The sequence below is a fragment of the Myotis lucifugus genome, unplaced genomic scaffold (assembly GCF_000147115.1).
Source record: "Myotis lucifugus unplaced genomic scaffold, Myoluc2.0 scaffold_214, whole genome shotgun sequence".
Lineage (NCBI taxonomy): Eukaryota > Metazoa > Chordata > Mammalia > Chiroptera > Vespertilionidae > Myotis > Myotis lucifugus.
In genome coordinates this window covers 1946094-1953939 of record NW_005871262.1, presented here as the reverse complement: position 1 = coordinate 1953939, position 7846 = coordinate 1946094, and positions in this window count along the sequence as shown.

Below are 7846 nucleotides of genomic sequence, written 5' to 3'. Positions count from 1 at the left end.
CACTGTTACCCAAACCATGTATAGAGTGCTTCCTTTCCATAATGCGTGAAATCATGGGCTTCTTTTACTATTTTCCAAGCTCGTCCTTGAGGAACAAAACCTTACTATGTTCATTTATCCACCCCTTACATGTAGGAGTCTCCTTAAACCCCTTTCAACACAGTTATGACCTGAGGCTTCAAAGGAGGTTGGCAATGAAGTAGCAAGATAGAAGGTATGACAACTTTTTATTTTTATTTTTGTTAATTATCACCCAAGGATATTTTTCTATTTATTTTAGATAGAGTGGAAGGAAGGGAGGGAGGAAGAGTGGAGGGGGAGGGAGAGAGAGAAACATTGATGTGAGAGAGACACATTGATTGGCTGCCTTGACAGGGCCTGGGACCAAACCTGCAACCCAGGTACATGCCCTTGACTGGGAATCAAACCCGTGACTCTTTGGTGCATAGGCCAATGCTCTAACCACTTAACAACACCACCCAGGGCAGTGTGACAACTTTTTAAAAAAATTCTTTATTGTTTAAAGTACTATGTATATTATTACATGTCTCCTTTTCCCCCCATTGGCCTCTCCCCGGCTACCCCCACCCCCAGCACATGCCCTCACCTCCCTAATGTCTGTGTCCATTGGTTATGCTTATATGCATGCATACAAGTCCTTTAGTTGATCTTAACCCCTCCCACTCCCCTGACTGCTCTCTGAAGTTTGATAGTCTGTTCGTTGCTTCTCTGTCTCTGGATCTATTTTTGTTCATCAGTTTATGTTGTTCATTATAGTCCACAAATGAGTGAGATCATGTGATATTTATTTTTCTCCAACTGGCTTATTTCCCTTAGCATAATGTTCTCCATGCCCATCCATGCTGTTGCACTTTAGAAAAATGCCTATTTAAGTCCTTTGCACATTTTTTGATTGGATTGTTTATCTTCCTTTTGTTAAGATGTACGAGTTCCCTATACGAGTAAATGTTGGAGATTAGGCCTTTATCAGTGACAACATTGGAAAATATGTTCTCCCATGCAGTGGGCTTTCTTGTTGTTTTGCTGATGGTTTCTTTTGCTGTGCAGAAGCTTTTTATTTTAATGTAGTCCCATTTGTTTATTTTCTCCTTAGTTTCCCTTGCCCTAGGAGCTGTATCGGTAAAGATATTGCTATAACCTATGTCTGATATTTTGCTGTTTATGGATTCTTCTAAGATTTTTATGGTTTCCCATCTTATGTTTAAGTCCTTTATCAATTTTGAGTTTATTTTTGTGTATGGTGTAATTTGGTGATATAGTTTCATCTTTTTTTGCATGTATCTGACCAATTTTCTCAGCACCATTTATTGAAAAGACTATCTTGACTTCATTGTATGCTCTTGCCTCCTTTGTCAAATATTAATTGAACAAAATGGCTTGGGTTGATTTCTGGGTTCTCTGTTCTGTTCCATTGGCCTATATATCTGTTCTTGTGTGCCAGTACCAGGCAGTTTTGAGAACAGTGGCTTTCTAATATAGCTTGATATCTGGTATTGTGATCCCTCCAACTTTGTTCTTCTTTCTCAAGATTGCTGCTGCTATTCGGGGTCTTTTTTTTTATTCCCCAACAACTTTTTATAGTGATGCTAGAATTATCCAACAACATGGTATTGAATCATTCTCCCTCCTGTTAGCCAATTATTTCCCTTGGTTTCAAGGACCACACCTGGAAAGCTGATGAATATTCTGCTGAGACCTTCTCCTAGAGCACCCCCTAGGATTCAGGCCTTTAGAAAACAGATAAGAACCCTCGTAACAAAGGACTTAGCAGGACCTTAGATGGGAACTTTACTTTTTTTTCTCCTAAACTCTATGGGTCTCCACCAGACTTGCAACCAGGGAAGCAGTGGGCGGCAGCAGCTTGTCCTGGTCTAATCCCTTAAACCTGTCTCCAAGGCCCGTTTTCTTCAACTTTTCAGTGAACTGAAAGCAGCCCGGCCTTGGCCCACTTCTATCACTGTGACTTTTACTTCTCAGTGAGTCCACGCAGTTCCGCATGGCTCACTTCTTTCCTATCACATTTCTAGAGAGCCAAAGTGGCACTGCTAGCTCTCTCCTGTTGCTTCTTCTATCCTAGGCCCTTCCTTGTTTCACTGTCCCCAGCTTCACTAAACATACTCTCATCTTGTGAACTTTCCTGCATGAAGTCAAGAACCCATACACTGCAGGCTGGTCTGAGGCACACCCGCTCCTGTCCTGGTCCCTTTCCAGGGACACAGTTACGTGTCCCGGCTCCTCTCAGCCCTCTTGCTTCTGGACTCCTAGAGAAGATGGGCCGAGAAGGCCTCCCCAGGGCTTGTTCCCCATGTCCCAGACAGGTGGGACTGTGAGACAGAGGATAGGCCCAGGATGCCTGGCTTAACAGCTTGGCTCACACGCCATTATTCAGACCCAATCTGCTTAAAAGAGGATTCTGGGTAGCGTGGCCTCCCTGAGCCTGTCCACCTTCCAGCTCACACCTTAGCGATGCAGTATTCTGTTCCTAAACTTCCATGGCTGCCTCTGGCTATGGGAAAACAATGGGCTGCTCCATCTTGCTGCTTCCACAGTAGGGTAAGTGCCCAGGTCAGCCCATTCCACTGCCAGTTAGCAGACATCCAAAGCCATAGAGCCTGTGCCCAGGCTGAGTGGGGGCCACTCCTCAAAGAGGGGGCAGAGCTTAGAATACCTCAACCCCCAGCTACCCCAGAGCTTTGGAGGAGAAAGAGAGAGCTAATAGGCTGTTCCCCAAAGAAGCTGAGGTCTCATGAGTCTTCATGACTAGATTGGGCTCTGACAGAAGGGAATTCGTGACTGTGAACCTTCTCACAGTCAGTGATCTCAAAACCATCCTTCAGGTACAGAACACCACCTCCACACAGTGATGTCAGACCTCAGGTGATCTGCTCATCTCAGGGCTACTGGGCAGTTGTCTACTGTTTGAGTAATACTTTAACAGGTTGTCTATACATTGCCCTCTGACTTTTCCTTATGTCCAAATCGCTGGACTAAGATGGTCAAAAATTTCTGTGGGTATAGTTCTCTGGTCTTTCAGGACCTGATGGAGTAGGGCCATGGAACATAATTTATTTATCCTTGGGAATCAGTACTTCTACTTTTTCTTGATTTAAATATATAGTAGCCCCCAAGTTACTTAGTAGGTCCTTCCTAAGAAGTAAACTGGACACTAGGGTACATAGAGGGTTGAGTGTGACAGCTGTGTTGATTCTCTTTCATAGGTGTCTGGCTCTCCTGACACCCCTTTAATATAATATTCTCTCTTGGAGACGGGGGCCCAATGGGTAGTACAAACAGAATAAGTGGCTCCAGTATCTAATAGAAATTAAATGTTCTCCTCTTCTATATTCAGATTAACCCAGGGCTTCTCATGGGGGTTAAAATGTTACCTTTCAGAGCCAAAGGGGAGCCCCTCCAGGCCTGTCAGTCCTTCTCTTCTATCTGAGTAACTGCAAAGAATTAGGAGCGTCCCATTCCCTCCTTCTCTAAAGACAGTTGTCGCACTCTCTTGCAATACGAACATTGGTCAGGCTCCTGCCTTGCTATATGCCTTTGGCTGGTCCCGTGGTGGGGGCTGGGGTTACTCACCCAAGGTGGTCTTCAATATGTCATCCCCAACTTTCCTGAAGCCTGGAGGGTGACAGCCAGAAAAGTGGCTTTTTTCCCCTTCTTTTTCTTCTTCCCTTCTTTCTTCTGCCACATCCCTGTTGTTAAAAACCTTAAAGTCCGCCCTAGCTGGTTTGGCTCAGTGGGTAGAGCGTCGGCTTGCGGACTGAAGGGTCCCGGGTTCAATTCTGGTCAAGGGCACATGCCGGGTTGTGGGTTCGATCCCCAGTAGTGGATGTGCAGAAGGCAGCCGATCAATGATGCTCTTTCATCATTGATGTTTCTATCTCTCTCTCCCTCTCCCTTCATCTCTAAAATCAATAAAAAAATATATTAAAAAGCAAAACAAAACAAAAAAACCTTAAAGCCCACCTCTACCAATTGGTTGAGTTCCTGTCAAGCTCATTCTGTTTACAGCTGGTCTGCAAAACACTATGCTAACATTTAGCAAGAATAGCATTTAATAAGAATTGTTCAGACCTTGAGACCCTTGTGCTATCTAACACTATCTCTCTCTATCCTTCTGCATTATTTGAGTTTTTAATGGTTAAGATGAGTTAAAACTCATTACTTGAGTTTTAATTTTTAATATTTGATACTTTTTTTAAATAAGGGAAACATTTGGAAGGAAGCTATTTTGGAGGTAAGCAGGCATGTTAATTATTTTTTTTAAGTTCTTTGAATAGTGCATATAGATTGAAAAGTCTGTGCAAGATTTAGGAAAGAGTCCTTTGTGTCTAGAAGAGAAAATCATCTTCCAGCTGCTCAGATGTGGTGTCCTAGGAATCTACATTCCTAGGTGAGTGGCTAGAAGGTCCAGAGACCTGCCTTCTTTATGCTCTGTTATACCTGCTAATGCACGCTGGGCCATTGATTCTGAAACTGCTTTCAGATTCTTTGGGTCTCATTTTGGAAGCTGAGTAGGGGCTGCCAAGGTTTTCAGAATCTTGGGAATGGGACCAAGTTTGGTTATGGGGAAGCAACTTCTCTGGCAGCTCCAGGAAGACTAGCCTCTCAGAATTGTTTTGAAACTCTGTTTCCAACGTAAAGGTCTGCTTATCCAGGCCCCTATGGACACCGTTTTATCAGAGAGCACACGGGCTCCTTCCAACCCCGTTTTGGTGCACAATCACCTTCAGTCACACCCTCTGATGTTGGCTCCTTCTGGGAAATTTCTCATGAAGCAGTGCTCTGCCTAAATAAGCATGCTAATTTCCCTTGGTCATACTGATGATCCTTGTTAGCAGACACCCCACTTGCAGAGCTCTCTGATATGCAAAGGGTTCAAGAACATTAGAACCTCATCTCCCAAGTGTATGTTTTTTTCTCCTATCTGTCACCTAGTTGATGAGAGGAAAACCATAGTCGTGACATATAGGTCCAAGTTACAGATGTAGAAACACCTCTCCATATTAAAGGTACTTGTTAAAGGTGCGTATTAGAAGAATTTTACACAAGTTATGACAAGAGGAAAGTGTAGAAACCTATGGAATTGTTCTGACATTTTAGGGACCCTTCCCCTTCTTAAAAACTCACCCAAAGCTGGTTGTCTTTTCTCCCTCCTTTCATTAATTAACTAGTTAATTAATTAACACCTTTGTGCCAACTCTTGGCAAGCATGTACTTGTGCTTTTACCATGACCTGTAGGTTAGTAGCCGTCTAAATTCACAGCTTGGATGTTTTCATATAGAGGATTTTTATGTTTTTCATCCCTCCAACTCAACCTCTTAATCACAAACCGTGGTTTTTTCCTCTTTCACTGCTGATCTTTGAAATGTCTCCATTCACCTAATTGTCCCCTTAGCCACCTTTCCACCCAGTCTCATATTTCCATTTCAGGACCTCTCTTTCATTCCCTTCTGTCTACACTACCTCTTTTCTTTTTCCCTCCTCAATACCCTGTCAGTTTTGTACGAAATTTGCATCCAATTTTGAGCAAAGGGACTAGAGATGCATTTCAGTATGGGAGGTGGGGAGATTCTGGGATCTCTTGTAATGCCAGGTGTAGGGAGTCCCTGGAGGGCCAGGTGTTCTTAATAGTGACCAATGTAAGCCCAACATTGCAAGGGAGTGTGTGTGTGTGTGTGTGTGTGTGTGTGTGTGTGTGTGTGTGTGGGCGAGGGGGGTAGAGGTGGTGGTGGTGATAGAAATCCATTTTTAAAAAACCAAATAATACAATGAAGAGTCCTTTAAGAAATTTCTGACATCCCTCTGGCAGCCCAGGGGGATGTCAAAGTAAGTTCCTTTTTCTGGACCGCTCAAGCACACTCCCTACTCCTCCTTTTCTGTCTCATGCTCCTCTGCTCCATAACACTCCTCTGCTCCATGTCACATCTTCTTGAACATCTTTTGTTCCAGCTGCTGGCTGCTATGTTGGGTGTCTCTTGCTTTCTGCCTGGAGTTTATTAGACACTGAGCTGTGGATGCTTCTGGGAACCTGCCTTGTACTGTACTTTCATCTGTGAGACCTGGAGTGCAAGGAAGTTCACAGAACATAAGCAAATCATGACCAGTGAGGGGTAGAATTCCTGTGCTCTCCCTTCTAACCCTAAAGTGCATCCTACACATTATCTTTAAGATTCTGGTGCCCACAGTGGGACAGACTGGAGAATGGTCCCTTGCTTGGTGTTTCCTCCTTTTCTGTCTCATGCTCCTCAGTTTCCCACTCCTTCACCTGGACCAATTCCCAGCCAGGCGACCTGCTCACAAGCCCTTGTCTCAGGTCAGGGTGGAGGTGGGGCAACATTCCTAGCTCTGAGAGAAATATTGCACCTGAAAGAACTATTATAATCTAAAATTCCATTTGAATACACAGACTAATTTACTAAATTTGGTTTTGAAAACAAAAACTTGAATTAAATAAAACTGCCACTTTTATAAATATAAGTGATGTCCAGTAACTATTCCATTTTTTTGTTGGTGTTGTTAATCTTCACTGAAGTTGTTTTCTGTTTCTGTTTCTAGTTAATCTAGAATTTTTAAAAATATATTTTTTATTGATTTCAGAGAGGAAGGGAGAGGGAGAGAGAGATAGAAACATCAATGATGAGAGAGAATCATTGATCTACTGCTCCCTGCACACCCACTACTGGGGATTGAGCCCACAATCGGGGCATGTGCCCTTGACCAGAATCGAACCTGGGACTCTTCAGTACACAGGTCGATGCTCTATCCACTGAGCCAAACCAGCTAGGGCATTTAACATGCCTATTCAATTAAACTTAAAACTCTCGCAAACATTGGAAGGATTGTAGGATGCTACTTTTGATTTTTGTCATTAACTTCCATGCTCTTGTTGCTCAGGATTTTGTCCCTATCTTGCTTGTTTTAATGCAATGATGCAGCTATTATTGTTACACTTTCATATTGCTGTTTGTTTTGATTTATCCACAAGTGTAACCATTTCCTTGCTCATTGTTCTTGTGGGCAAAAAGGGTCCACAGACTAAACCTGACAAGCTCAGGGAAGGCCTGCTTGGTGGCTTTATAAACTCAGAGACCTAAACTAACTGCAAAGGATGATCTGAAATGAAAACTTATTAATTATAAGCAGTTTATGGCAGGAAGTCATGCCTTAGGCTAGAATCTTCCCCGACAAAACTCAGTCTTTACCTTAGTTAAGCCTGTCTGTTGTCTTTTTGCACCAATGATACCGTACCTTTGGAATGTCAAAGTAAGTTCCTTTTTCTGGACCCCTCAAGCACAAATACCATACCAGAGTGGGAGACCACAAATTCCCCCATTGTTATTGAGTTAATTGTTGACTAACTATCCTGTACCCACTCATGTGAAAGAACTTTATGTCTGTTATTTTACTTTTTTATCCAGTCTCAGAAGTTCTGTCTCCCCCCACCTTCTTTGCTTTCTCCCACCTCCCTAATCTATCACCAATGGATTTCATGTAACCCACTTACATCCTCTCTTTTGATTATAATATATAAAGAAGGGTGCAGAACTGCCATTTTTCTGGAGCATATTCTCAATCCTTTGAGCTTTTGCTTCCTGGCAATTGTCAGTTTGGCTCAAATAAATCCATAAAAATTTTCTACAGGTTTGAATGTTTCTTACATTACATTCTTGCATTTCAGATATCCCTCCACTGCTAGCTGTCAATGTAATCACCATTCTTGTGTCAGTGATCTGTCTTTTCTTTCTATTTTTCAGACCTGCTGCTTGTCTTTTGGTTTTTGATAGTTTCACTATGATGTATATAGGTGCTGAT